The sequence below is a fragment of the Callorhinus ursinus genome, unplaced genomic scaffold, assembly GCF_003265705.2.
Source record: "Callorhinus ursinus isolate GAN/ISIS: 27379988/994484 unplaced genomic scaffold, GSC_fseal_2.0 scaffold129, whole genome shotgun sequence".
Taxonomy (NCBI): Eukaryota; Metazoa; Chordata; class Mammalia; order Carnivora; family Otariidae; genus Callorhinus; species Callorhinus ursinus.
The window spans coordinates 671,124-684,154 of NW_027397191.1; the positions used below are offsets into that span (position 1 = coordinate 671,124).

General features: G+C 37.7%; 1 pseudogene; it reads left to right on the forward strand.

Annotated features, from left to right (window-relative positions):
- Positions 1 to 9,513, forward strand: part of LOC112838226 (olfactory receptor 2W3-like) — a 10,701-nt pseudogene extending 1,188 nt beyond the window's left edge.
- Positions 9,514 to 13,031: the final 3,518 nt, after the last annotated feature.

Below are 13,031 nucleotides of genomic sequence, written 5' to 3' on the forward strand. Positions count from 1 at the left end.
CCGAAGGCAGTCGCTTAACCAACTGAGCCACCCAGGCGCCCATAGTTCTTTCTTGAGTATAAAAAAAAAAGCATATATTTTTTAAAGTACCATGATAGCATTCTCTGTCAATGTATTAAAATTTTTAAATCATATAAATAAGTATATATATAAATTTATATTTTATAAATATATAAATACATGCTCTACATGATATAAATAGAATTACATCATTTTATATTTATGTCACTTATAACTATCATATTTTATTTTTATATCAATGTAAGTTTTATATTTATAATGATCATATTTAGACATTTTCTAATTTGCATCATTTTAGAATTTGATGTGATTGACAACTATAAGTCTGTCTCAGTTATATCCAGTTAAAAAGTATAATTGTGAACATCACTCATTAAAGGAAGAAATTGTTAAAATATATTCATTGAAAACTTTACATAATTGTGTCCTTCATAACACCAAAATTTTATGAAATATGTGAATATATTTGTAGGTGAGGAGAACGAGAACATAGGATAAAGTAGAAACAGGGATCTCATTATTTACAAAAGAAGTTCTTTGTTGTTATAGATTCAGCTGTTGAACACAAATGGAAAGGTCGTGCCTTGAATTCCAATGAATAAAAGAAAATCAGCCTTTACTCCTATTTTCCCTGATATGAAAATGGTCATTTCCTAGTTCTTTTGGAAGACTTCTATGATCTGTGACAATGCAGCTCAGTGACAAAGAAATGTTTTCCCAAATGTGAAAAGCTAATAAGCATCAAAAAACTGAATCAATTCTATGGCTAATCACTTCAAATTAAAAATACGAGATTTATTGGGGGATCAAATGATTGCCAAAGATTTAAGGAAAAACATGCTAGTTAGAGTGCAGTAAAACAGGTCCTTCCACAATCTCTCTCAAAACCTTTAAAATATTGGAAATATCCTTAATGACTAACTACAGAGAAATGTTTGGAAAATGATGACACAGCTATAGGAATATTATGCATACGTTCATGATTATTTTTTGTACAATTTTAAAACCAAGGCAAATTTTCACCATATAAAATTGAGTGAAAGGCAATCCAGAATATAAAATTTATGAACACATTACCATTTAGATGTGTTCAAGAAAAGACTGAAAGGAAATAAGTCAATATTGCAGTAGTGGTTTTTTCTGGGGTGTGGATAATCTTTTCCTATCTTTTATTTATTTTATTTAATTTTTTAATTTAAGTTCAATTAACCAATATATAGTACATCATTAGTTTCAGATGTAGTGTTCAGTAGTTTATCAGTTGGGTGTAACACCGAGTGCTCATCACATGTGCCCTACTTAATGCTCATCACCAAATTACCCCATCCCCCCGACCCACCATCCCTCCAGCAACCCTCAGTTTGTTTCCTAGAGTTAAGAGTCTCTCATGGTTTTTCTCTCTCCCTGATGACTTCCCATTCAGTTTTCCCTTCCTTCCCCTATAATCCTCTGGGCTGTTTCTTAATATTCCACATATAATTGTCTTTCTCTGATTGTCTTATTTCACTCAGCATAATACCCTCCAGTTCCATCCACATCGATATAAATGGTAGGTATTCATCCTTTCTGATGGCTGAGTAATATTCCCTTGTATTTACCCATTCATTCATCTGTCAATAGACATCTGGGCTCTTTCTGTAGTTTGGCTATTGTGGACATGGCTGCTATGAACATTCGGGTGTAGGTGCCCCTTCTGATGTCTACATTTGTATCTTTGGGGTAAATACTTAGTAGCGCAATTGCTGTGTCCTAGGGTAGCTTTATTTTTAAGTTCTTGAGGAACCTCCATACTGTTTTCCAGAGTGGCTGCACCAGCTTGCATTCCCACCAACAGTGTAAAAGGGTTTCCCTTTCTCCTCATCCTCACCAACATTTGTTGTTTCCTGTCTTGTTTAAATTTAGCCATTCTGACTGGTGTAAGGTGGTATCTCATTGAGGTTTTGATTTGTATTTCCCTGATGCCAAGGGATGTGGAGCATTTTTTTCATGTGTCTATTTGCCATTTCTGTGTTCTCTTTGGGGAAATGTCTGTTCATGTCTTCCGCCCATTTCTTGACTAGACTATTCATTTTTGGGTGTTGAGTTTGATAAGTTCTTTATAGATCTTGGATACTAGCCTTTTATCTGATGTCATTTGCAAATATCTTCTCCCATTCCACAGGTTGCTTTTCAGTCTTGTTGACTGTTTCCTTTGCTGTGCAAAAGCTTTTTATCTTGATGAAGTCCCAGTAGTTCATTTTTACTTTTGTTTTCCTTGCCTGTGGAGACGTTTCTAGCAAGAAGTTGCTGTGGCCAAGATCACAGATGTTGTTGCCTATGTTCTCCTCTAGGATTTTGATGGATTCACACTGAGGTCTTTCATCCATTTTGAGTTTATCTTTGTGTATAGTGTAAGATAATGGTCCAGTTTCATTCTTCTGCATGTAACTCTCCAATTTTCCCAGTACCATTTATTGAAGAGACTGTCCTTTTTCCATTGGATATTCTTTACTGCTTTGTTGAAGATTAGTTGACCATAGAGTTGAGGGTCCATTTCTGGGTTCTCTATTCTGTTCCATTGGTCTATGTGTCTGTTTTTGTGCCAAGTAGCATGCTGTCTTGATGATAACAGCTTTGTAATTGAGCTTGAAGTCAGGCATTGTGATGCCCCCAGCTTTGGTTTTCTTTTTCAACATAACTTTGGCTATTCAGGATCTTTTCTGAGTCCATACAAATTTTAGGATTATTTGTTCCAGCTCTGTGAAAAATGTTGATGGTATTTTGATAAGATTTCATAGAATGTGTAGATTGCTCTGGGTAGCATAGACATTTTAAAAATGTTTATTCTTCCAATCCATGAACATGGAACGTTTTTCCATTTCTTTGAGTCTGCCTCAATTTCTTTCATGAGTGTTCTATAGTTTTCTGAGTACAGATCATTTGCCTCTTTGGTTAGGTTTATTCCTAGGCATTTTATGGGTTTTGGTGTAATTGTAGATGGGATCAACTCCTTAATTTCTCTTTTTTCTGTCTCATTGTTAGTGTATAGAACTGCAACTGATTTCTGTGCATTGATTTTGCATCCTGTCACGTTGCTGAATTGCTGTATGAGTTCTGGCAATTTTGGGGTGGAGGGAGTCTTTTGGGTTTTCCACATAAAGTATCGTTCATCTGCAAAGAGTGAGAATTTGACTTCTTCCTTGCCAATTCAGATGCCTTTTATTTCGTTTGTTGTCTGATTGCTGAGGCTAGGACTTCTAGTACTATGGTGAACAGCAGTGGTGATAGTGGACATCCTTGCCATGTTCCTGACCTTAAGAGAAAAGGTGGAGAAGTTCTCATTTTTTCCCCATTGAGAATGATATTTGCTGTGGTCTTTTCATAGATGGCTTTTATGATATTGAGGTATGTTCACTCTATCCCTATACTGTGGAGAATTTTAATCAAGAAAGGTTGCTGTACTTTGTCAGATGCTTTTTCTGCATCCATTGAGAGGATCATATGGTTTTGTCCTTTCTTTTATTTATGTGGTGTATCATGTTGATTGATTTGCAGATGTTGAACCACCCTTGCAGCCCAGGAATAATCCCACTTGGTTGTGGTGAATAATCCTTTCAATGTACTATTGGATCCTATTGTCTAGTATCATGATGAGAATTTTGGCATCCATGTTCATCAGGGATATTGGTCTGTAATTCTCCTTTTTGATGTGATCTCTGTCTGGTTTTGGGATCAAGGTAATGCTGGCCTCATAAAAAGAGTTTGGAAGTTTTCCTTCCATTTCTGTTTTTTGAAACAGCTTCAGAAGAATAGGCATTATTTCTTCTTTATGTATTTTTTATTATTATGTTCAGTTAGCCAACATACAGTACATCATTAGTTTTTGATGTAGTGTTCTTTTTTTATTTTATTTTATTATGTTATGTTAGTCACCATATGATGTAGTGTTCAAGAATTCATTAGTTGCATATAACACCCAGTGCCCATCACAACACGTGCCCTCCTTAATACCCATCACCCAATTGCCCGATCCCCCACCCCCTCCCTTCTGCAACCCTGTTTGTTTCCCAGAGTCCAGAGTCTCTCATGGTCCATCTCCCTCTCTGATTTCTTCCCATTCAGTTTTCCCTCCCTCCCCTGTGGTCCTCTGTGCTATTCCTTATGTTCTACAAATAAGTGAAATCATATGATAATTGACTTTCTCTGCTTGACTTACTTCACTTAGCATAATCCCCTCCACTTCCATCCATGTCAGTGCAAATGATGGGTTTTTATCCTTTCTGATGGCTGAGTAATCTTCCATTGTGTATATGGACCACATCTTCTTTATCCATTCGTCTGTTGAAGGGCATCTTGGCTCCTTCCACAGTTTGGCTATGGTAGAGATTGCTGCTATGAGCATTGGGGTGCATGTGCTCCTTATTTTCACTACATCTGTATCTTTGGGGTAAATACCCAGAAATGCAATTGCTGGGTTGTAGGGTAGCTCTATTTTTAAGTTCTTGAGGAACCTCTATACTGTTTTCCAGGGTGGCTGCACCGGCTTCCATTCCCACCAACAGTGTAAGAGGGTTCCCCTTTCTCCACATCCTCACCAACACTTGTTTCCTGTCTTGTTAATGTTTGCCCTATTATTTATTCTTAAAATGTTTGGTAGAATTCCCCTGGGAAGCCATCTGGTCCTGGACTCCTCTTTGTTGGGAGATTTTTTATTACATAGCTTCAATTTCCTTGCTAGTTATGAGTCTGCTCAGGTTTTCTATTTCTTCCTGGTTCAGTTTTGGTAGTTCATAAGTTTCCAGGAATGTCTCCATTTCTTCCAAATTGCCTAATTTGTTGGCATATAGTTGCTCAAAATATGTTCTTAAAACTGTTTGTATTTCTTTGGTGTTGGTCATGATCACTTCCCTTTCATTCGTGATTTTATTAAGTTGGGTCCTTTCTCTTTTCTTTTGGATAAGTCTGGCTAGGGGTTTATCAATCTTACCAATTCTTTCAAAGAACCAGCTTCTAGTTTCCTTGATCTGTTCTACTTTTCTGGTTTCTATTTCTAATCTTTATTATTTTTCTTTTCCTGCTTCGTTTAGGCTTTATTTGCTATTCTTTCTTCAGCTCCTTTAGGTGTATTTGAGACTTTTCTAATTTTTTGAGAGAGGCTAGTATTGCTATGTACTTCCCTCTTAGGACCACCTTTGCTGAACCTGAAAAAAAATCTGGTGTTTTCATTTTCATTTGTTTCCATGAATTTTTTTTTAATTCTTCTTTAATTTCCTGGTTGACCCACTCATTCTTTAGTAAGATGATTTTTAACCTCCAAGTGTTTGAGTTCCTTCCAAATTTCCTCCTGTGATTGAGTTCTAGTTTCAAAGCACTGTGGTGTGAAAATATGCAGGGAATAATCCCAGTCTTCCGAGATTTGAGTTGAGATCTGATCCGTGACCCAGTATGTTATCTATTCTAGAGAATGTTCCATGTGCACTCAAGAAGAATGTGTTTTCTGTTGCTTGAGGATGGAATGCTCTGTATATATCTGTGAGGTCCATCTGGTCCAGTGTGTCATTCAAAGCCCTTGTTTCTTTTTGATCTTCTGCTTAGATGATCTGCCCATTGCTGTGAGTGGGATGTTGAAGTCTCCTATTATTATTGTATTATTATCAATGTGTTTCTTTAATTTGGTTATTAATTGGTTTATATAATTGGCTGCTCCCAAGTTAGGAGCATAAATATTTATAATTGTTAGATCCTCTTGTTGGATAGACCCTTTAAGTATGATATAGTGTCCCTCTTCATTCCTTATTATAGTCCTTGGTTTAAAATCTAATTTGTCTGATATGAGAATTGCCACCCCAGCTTTCTTTTGATGTCCATTAGCATGATAAGTGGTTTTCTACCCCCTCACTTTCAATCTGGAGGTGTCTTTAGGTCTAAAATCAGTCTCTTGTAGACAGCATATTGATGGTCTTGCTTTTTTCTCCAATCTGGTACCATGTGTCTTTTGATTGGAGCATTTAGCCCATTTACATTCAGAGTAACTACTGAAAAATATGAATTTAATGCCATTGTATTACCTGTAAAGTCCCTGTTTCTGTAGATTGTCTCTGTTTCTTTCTGGTCTATGTTACTTTTGGGCTCTCTCTTCACTTACAGGATCCCCTTTAATATTTCTTGCAGGGCTGGTTTAGTGATCACATACTCTTTTAATTGCTCTTTGTCCTGGAAGCACTTTATTTCTCCTTCTATTCTGAATGACAGCCTTACTGGATAAAGTATTCTTGGCTGCGTTATTTTTTCATTTAGTACCCTGAGTATGTCATGCCAGTCCTTTCTGGCCTGCCATGTCTCCGTGGATACGTCTGCTGCCAGCCAAATGTTTCTACCCCCAATAATTCTAATATTGTTTGGCTTTATGTTATCACTGATTTCTTGAAGCCTCCCCTCATGGTCCATTAGTTGTTTTTCTCTCTTTTCCTCAGCTTTCTTCCTTTCCATCAATTTGTCTTCTGTGTCCTCTATGTCACTTACTCTCTCTTCTGCTTCATTTACCCTACCTTTTAGAGCATCCAATTTAGACTACATCTCAGTTAAAGCATTTTTAATTTTGGCCTGATTAGATTTTATTTCTGCACTAAGAGATTCTCTAGTGTATTCTATGCTTTTTTCAAGCCCAGCTAGTAACTTTATAATTGTTATCCTGAATTCCAGCTCTGACATTTTACTTATATCCATATCAATCAGATCTGTGGCAGAGAGTATTACCTCTGGTTCTTTCTTTTGTTCTGAGTTCCTCCTTCTAGTCATTTTGCCCAGAGAACAATGGATGAATGAGAGAACAAAGTAAAAAATATCAGCCACGACTCAAGAGAAATACACACTAGACAAATCTGAAGAGGTCACAAACTAAAAAAGAAAAGAAAAAGGAAAAAAGCGGTGGTGGGGGGGAGAGAATATAATCTCCCAGGTGGGCAAAACAGGGTGATCCACTTGGTCCTCGGTGTATTTTGGTTTGTTAGAAGACACTGAATCCCAAAATTGTAAAGAAAGCAAAACTTATATAGAGAGAAAAAATAAAATTGAATACAGTGAAAGGAAGCCAAAAATGAAGAATATATCTATGAAATGTAAATGTAAAAAAAGATAAAAGTTAAAAAAAGAGTTAAAAACAAAGAGTTGATAAAATAAGAAACTAGTTGAAAAGGAAAGTTTAAAACCTAAAGACAAATGAATCGTGAGGGAAAACCTCGAATTCTATATACTATTTTCCCCAAGTGCTGGAGTTTTGCAGTCCTGTGCGCTTGGTAAACTTGGTATTCATCTGTTGTTTCAGCTAGTCTTCTGGGAGAGGGGCCCATTGCGCTGATTATCAGGTGTCTTTGTCTGGGCAGAGTTGCACAGCCGCTTGCCAGGGGGCCAAGATCAGTGTGAGCTGCTTCTTGTTACTCTGCGTGGCTTTTTCCCTCAAGGCTTTTCTCACTTATTTGGTGGTTGAAAATAAAAATGGACACACCCAGTCTCCAGCCCCAGAGCCAAGAGATCACAGTCCCCTCTCTTCAGCAAATCCTCAGTGATAAGCAGTTTTCACTTTTGTGTGTGCCAAACTCTGCAGACTCCCACAGTGTATGCCCACACCAATCCTCCCGGGGAAAGGCGGAGGGTCCCTATATTTCTGCCCTTTGTAGGGCCCCCTCATGGAGCGCAGTCACCCAGTTGTGCCTGCACCTCTGCTGCCCCTCTCAGGGAAAGGTGGAGCGTCCTCCTGTTTCTGTCCTTTGGAGGGTCCCTGCAGGGAGAGCTGTTGCCTGATCGGCCACAGTTGGAGGTTATTGCAAATGGAGCTGAGAAGCCCCTCCTAGGCTCACTGACCATAACCAGTTTCTCTGTTCCAATGTTTGGGAACTCTGCTGGCTCAGGCACCCCTAGTCTTCCTGTGACTTCAAGGATCCTGAGACCACACTGTCCCACCTAGGATTCTGCCCCACTTCACCACCTAAGCACCTTTTAGGCAGGGCCATCCCTCACTAGAGTAGACTTCTAAAGTTTCTGATTTTGTGCTCCGGGGCTATATCACTTTCCAGTAGCTGGCTTATGAAGGCTCCCTCCCCCTGCCATTTATCTTCCAATATATCCCCTCAGATTCACTTTTCCATGACTCCTACCTTGCAAAAAGTGGTTGCTTTTCTATTTGTAGAATTCCAATTCTTTTCTTACATGTCAGGGTGAAGTCATAGGTGTTCAGAATGATTTGACAGTTATGTAGCTAAATTCAAGGGACCAGGTGAAATGAGGTCCCCTACTTTTCCACCATCTTGCCTCCAGAAAACCTTTTTCCTATCTTTTATAGATGTCTGTGCTTTCCAAAAATTCTACAATAATCTCTACTTCTTTTTGGTATCCAAAAAGAAATAAAAGAAGCTAATAAAAAGAGACATTCTTCCTAAAATGTACAGTCTCTATGGGCACAGCATATTGAAATCTTACTTAATTATTTGCACTTGTTATTACTCTGGTCTTAGTCCCTTAGCCTACTTCAGTAAGAGTGCGTTGTGTTCCTATCTGCTTCCTTGCAGGCCTCTACTGATGGTCCACTGTCATGACCAACTAGAGCTGCCAGGAACAGTTCATCTTGTTGGGTTTCTCAGACAGACCCCAGCTAGAGCAGACTCTCTTTGTGTTTGTGCTCATCTTCTACCTTGTGACCTTGGTGGGCAACATCATCATTATCTTGATGTCCCGCCTGGACCCCTGCCCAGGGGACCCACACCCATGTACTTCTTCCTTACCAACCTGTCCTTCCTAGACCTCTGCTTTACCACCAGTTCCATCCCCCAGCTGCTTTTCAACTTGGGTGGCCCAGACAAGACCATCAGTTACACAGGTTGTGCCATCCAGCTATTCATGTTCCTGGGTCTGTGTGGCACAGAATGTGTCCTCCTGGAAGTCATGGCTTATGACCGCTTCACTGCAATCTGAAAGCCCCTCCACTATTCCATCATTATGCACCCTCAGCTCTGTTGGAAGCTGGTGTCTGTGGCTTGGGGTGTCAGGCTCCTCAACTCCCTGGCTATGTCTCCAGTGACCATGAGGCTGCCACGATATGGAAGATGTAAGATGAAACATTTCCTATGTGAGATGCCAGCCCTGATAAAAATTGCCTGTGTGGACACTGTGGCTGTGGAGAGCACGGTTTTCATCTTATCAATAATGATTGTCCTGGTGCCCCTGGGGCTCATCCTCATCTCCTATAGCTACATTGCCCTAGTGGTGCTGAGCATGAAGTCGGCCACAGGAAGAAGGAAAGCTTTCAACACGTGCGGGTCCCACCTCACTGTGGTCTCCTTGTTTTATGGGAATATTATCTATATGTATATGCAACCAGGAAATAATTCTTTTCAGGACCAAGGGAAATTCCTTACCCTCTTCTACAACTTGGTGACCCCCATGTTGAACCCTGTCATCTACACACTGAGAAACAAGGATGTAAACGGTGCCCTGAGGAGGCTTGTGTCCAGAAAGTAAGGTGACCATGACTTTTCCAAAATCTGCTTCTTTTATTTAGTTACCAGAAATAAGTAATTCTTGAAGTGTAATTTTAGAATTTATTTATTTATTTATTTTTTAGAATTCATTTAAACCCTCCAAACTACCCAGTAAAAATTTCCAGGGTTGGAGTTTAGGAATATGTATTATAAAGCCCCAATATGATGCTGATGATAAACTAGGTTAGACATAAATTTTAATTTGCATAATATCTTATGTCCACCCTTCAAATCATCTTTCCTCCTCCTTTCCAAGTTGGTCACATGTAATTAAAATCCAACAAAACTATGAATAAATGCTTCAGTATTGTGGACTGACTGAAGTTATGCCCAAATAAAATCATATGATGATCTTTTTTCTCATTGGTATTTTGTGTAATTGTCATTTTTATAATGGAATTGAGCCAGTGGAGTGCCAAAATACAATACTTTTTGTCTTCTGATATCTTTAAATTACACTGTCTGGAGAAGATAGAGCCATTCCCTTAAACACAGCCTATGATATTTAAATTATTTGAGCTCTGCTTTATTTCATGATCAGCTGTATTAAAATGATCTGGACAGATATTTTGTTTGTTTTGAATATAGATTCTCAAGTCCCAACCACTGAGGCTCTCATTTTAGTAAGTCTGGAAATACTTGTGTTGAAAAACTGTCTTGTAGGGGGCGCCTCGTGGCTTACTCGGTTAATGTCTGCCTTTAGCTCAGGTTGTGATCCCAGGATCCTGGGATTGAGCTCCACATTGGGCTCCTTGCTCAGTGGGGAGCTTGCTTCTCCCTCTCCCACTCCCCCGTTTGTTCTCTCTGTCAAATAAATAAAATCTTAAAAAAGAAAAAATGTCTCATGTGGTTTTAACATGGATTTAAGTTTGAAAACAAACAATCCATTCCAGATTCTTTCATTGACAGATTAGGAAACTGAGGCAGGGTGAAGCATATTTATAATCAAAGAGACCACAAATAGTGGAGCTAAAATTTTTTATTATTATATTACATATTTTTATTATTATGAAGTATAGTTGACATAAAATGTTATATTAGTTTCAGGTGTACAACATAAGGATGGATTCAATAATTCTATACATTACTCAGTGTTCTCACCATAAGGGTAGTCACCATACATTATTATATTACTGACTGTATTCCTTATGCTGTACTTTCCATTTTCATGACTGATTTATTTTATGACTTCTTAATCCCCTTTACCTATTTCACCCATGCTCCCACCCTCTTCCCCTCTGACAACCACCAGTCCTCTGTATTTATGAGTTCTGTTTCTGGTTTGTTTGTCTGTTCATTTGTTTTGTTTTTTAGAGTCCACATTTAGGTGAAATCATCTAGTATTTGTCTTTCTCTGTCTGATTTAGTTCACTTAGCATAATACCCCCTAGATCCATCCATGTTGTTGCAAATGGCAAGATCTCATTTTTTTAAGTCATGGGGATGAAAGGTACAGCATAGGAAATATAGTCAATGATACTGTAATAAAGTTGTATGGTGACAGATGGTAGCTACACTTGTGGTGAGCACAGCATAATGTATAGATAAATTGAACCACTATGTTGTACATCTGAAACTAATTTAACATCATTTGTCCACTATACTTACATTTAAAAAATATTTTTAAAAAAGATCTCATTCTTTTTTATGGCTGAGAAATATAGCAGAGCTAAGATTTTAACATAAATGCCTGAATTTATCAGGATGAGTGATTTGTACTTTTTAAGTACAAATTTTATTGAAGGGATTGTTAAAAGTCACAATAATAAAAACGAATATGAAAGCCATGTATGTGCCGCCACACATCCATGGATCTTTATACACACACAAGCCTTGTGGGGGTTATGCAAAGTTACAAGTGATTAATTTTCACTTAGAAATAAATTCAAGGGGTGCCTGAGTGGCTCTGTCAGTTGAGCGTTTGACTCTTGGTTTTGGCTCAGGTCATGATCTTAGGGTCATGAGATCGAGTCCCTGGGCCAGGCTCTGTGCTCAGTGGGGAGTCTGCTTGAGATTCTCCCTCTCCCTCTGTCTCTGCTCCTCCCCTGACTAGCGTTCTAAATAAATAAATAAATAAATAAATAAATAAATAAATAAATAAAATCTTAATAAAAAAGAAAGAAATTCAAAAGTGTCTTCTCACTCTGATTCACCTTAAGAATAAGGGTCTTATCCTGGCAAACCCTTAAAATGGCTACTTTATCAATTAAAAATTTCAAGTAGGCATTGCTAGGCATAGCTTTGGAGCAAAGCATAAGATAAAAGTTAACCAAATAATTGTATTGTATGTTTTCCTTTTATTGGAGATGTTTATGTATATCTCTTTTCTTAAAAAGCATATTAAGCATGATTATGGGCTAGATACCATATTAACTAGTATCCTTTTGTATCCATGCAGAAAAGTAGCAAAGGTCATTTAAAAGAATGCAAAAAGAGATTTCCTGGAGTAAAGCAGGGTAAGGACAACTTTACTTTTCAACTCAGAAGGTGTTTCTATCACTGGAGACCTTCACTTTCCTGTCCACAGTCACTCCCATCAGATAGTTCACATTGCTTCATTTTTCTCTCTTATGCCAATAATGCACATATCCAAATTCCATGCTAAAAATTTATTCCAAACACCAGCCATTACATTTCCAATTATTTTCTCGCCAAAATCATATCTATGTGATGAACAAATTTAACTTTTATAAATCAAACTCAACCTTTTTGTCTCAATTCATCTTTTTCCTCCAACAGAATGTTTACAAAGATTGAAAACATTAGCGACATCCTTGGCTTCTATCTCTGCCTTCACTTGAAATCCTCAGCAATCAAAATCATTCAGATCTTAGCATGTAATAGACACTCAATAAATACTTGCTGATTGAATCATTAAAAAAGTGTATTATCCTGTATTTTTCTTATGAAAATGATTATGTAATGTGCAAATAATAAGACATGTATCTCTTTCTAGAAATCCCTCTATATCTACATGGCCCACAAAAGTAGGGGAATTCTGACAAGAGACCATCACACAAAGCTGGGGCCTCAAAAGGCTACCACCTTGGGAGAAGGGTGCATAAGAAATGTACCCGTAGTACAGAAGACAGAAAAAAAACTTGCTCCTCTTGACTTGGGAGAATAATTGAGTGGCTGGTGGGTGAGAAGAAGGCTTTCTCCTGAATATTTGTAACTTCAAGTATGCCAACGTGTGTATTTGCACCCAAAATCCACACTGTGGTCTGAGAGAACTTGAGAATTGTAGGTGATCTGCTCTTTTTCTCAGGATGCTTTTATAACTTTCTCTGTCTCTGATAGCCTTTTAAAAATAATTCTCTTGGTTTTTTATTGAGATATAATTGGCATAACATTATATTAGTTTCAGGTGTACAAAATAATGATTTGATGTTTGTATATATTGCAAAATGATCACCACAATAAATCCAGTTAACATCCATCATTGTACATAGTCAATAAATTATTTTTGTGATGGGAAATTTTAACATTTACTCTCTT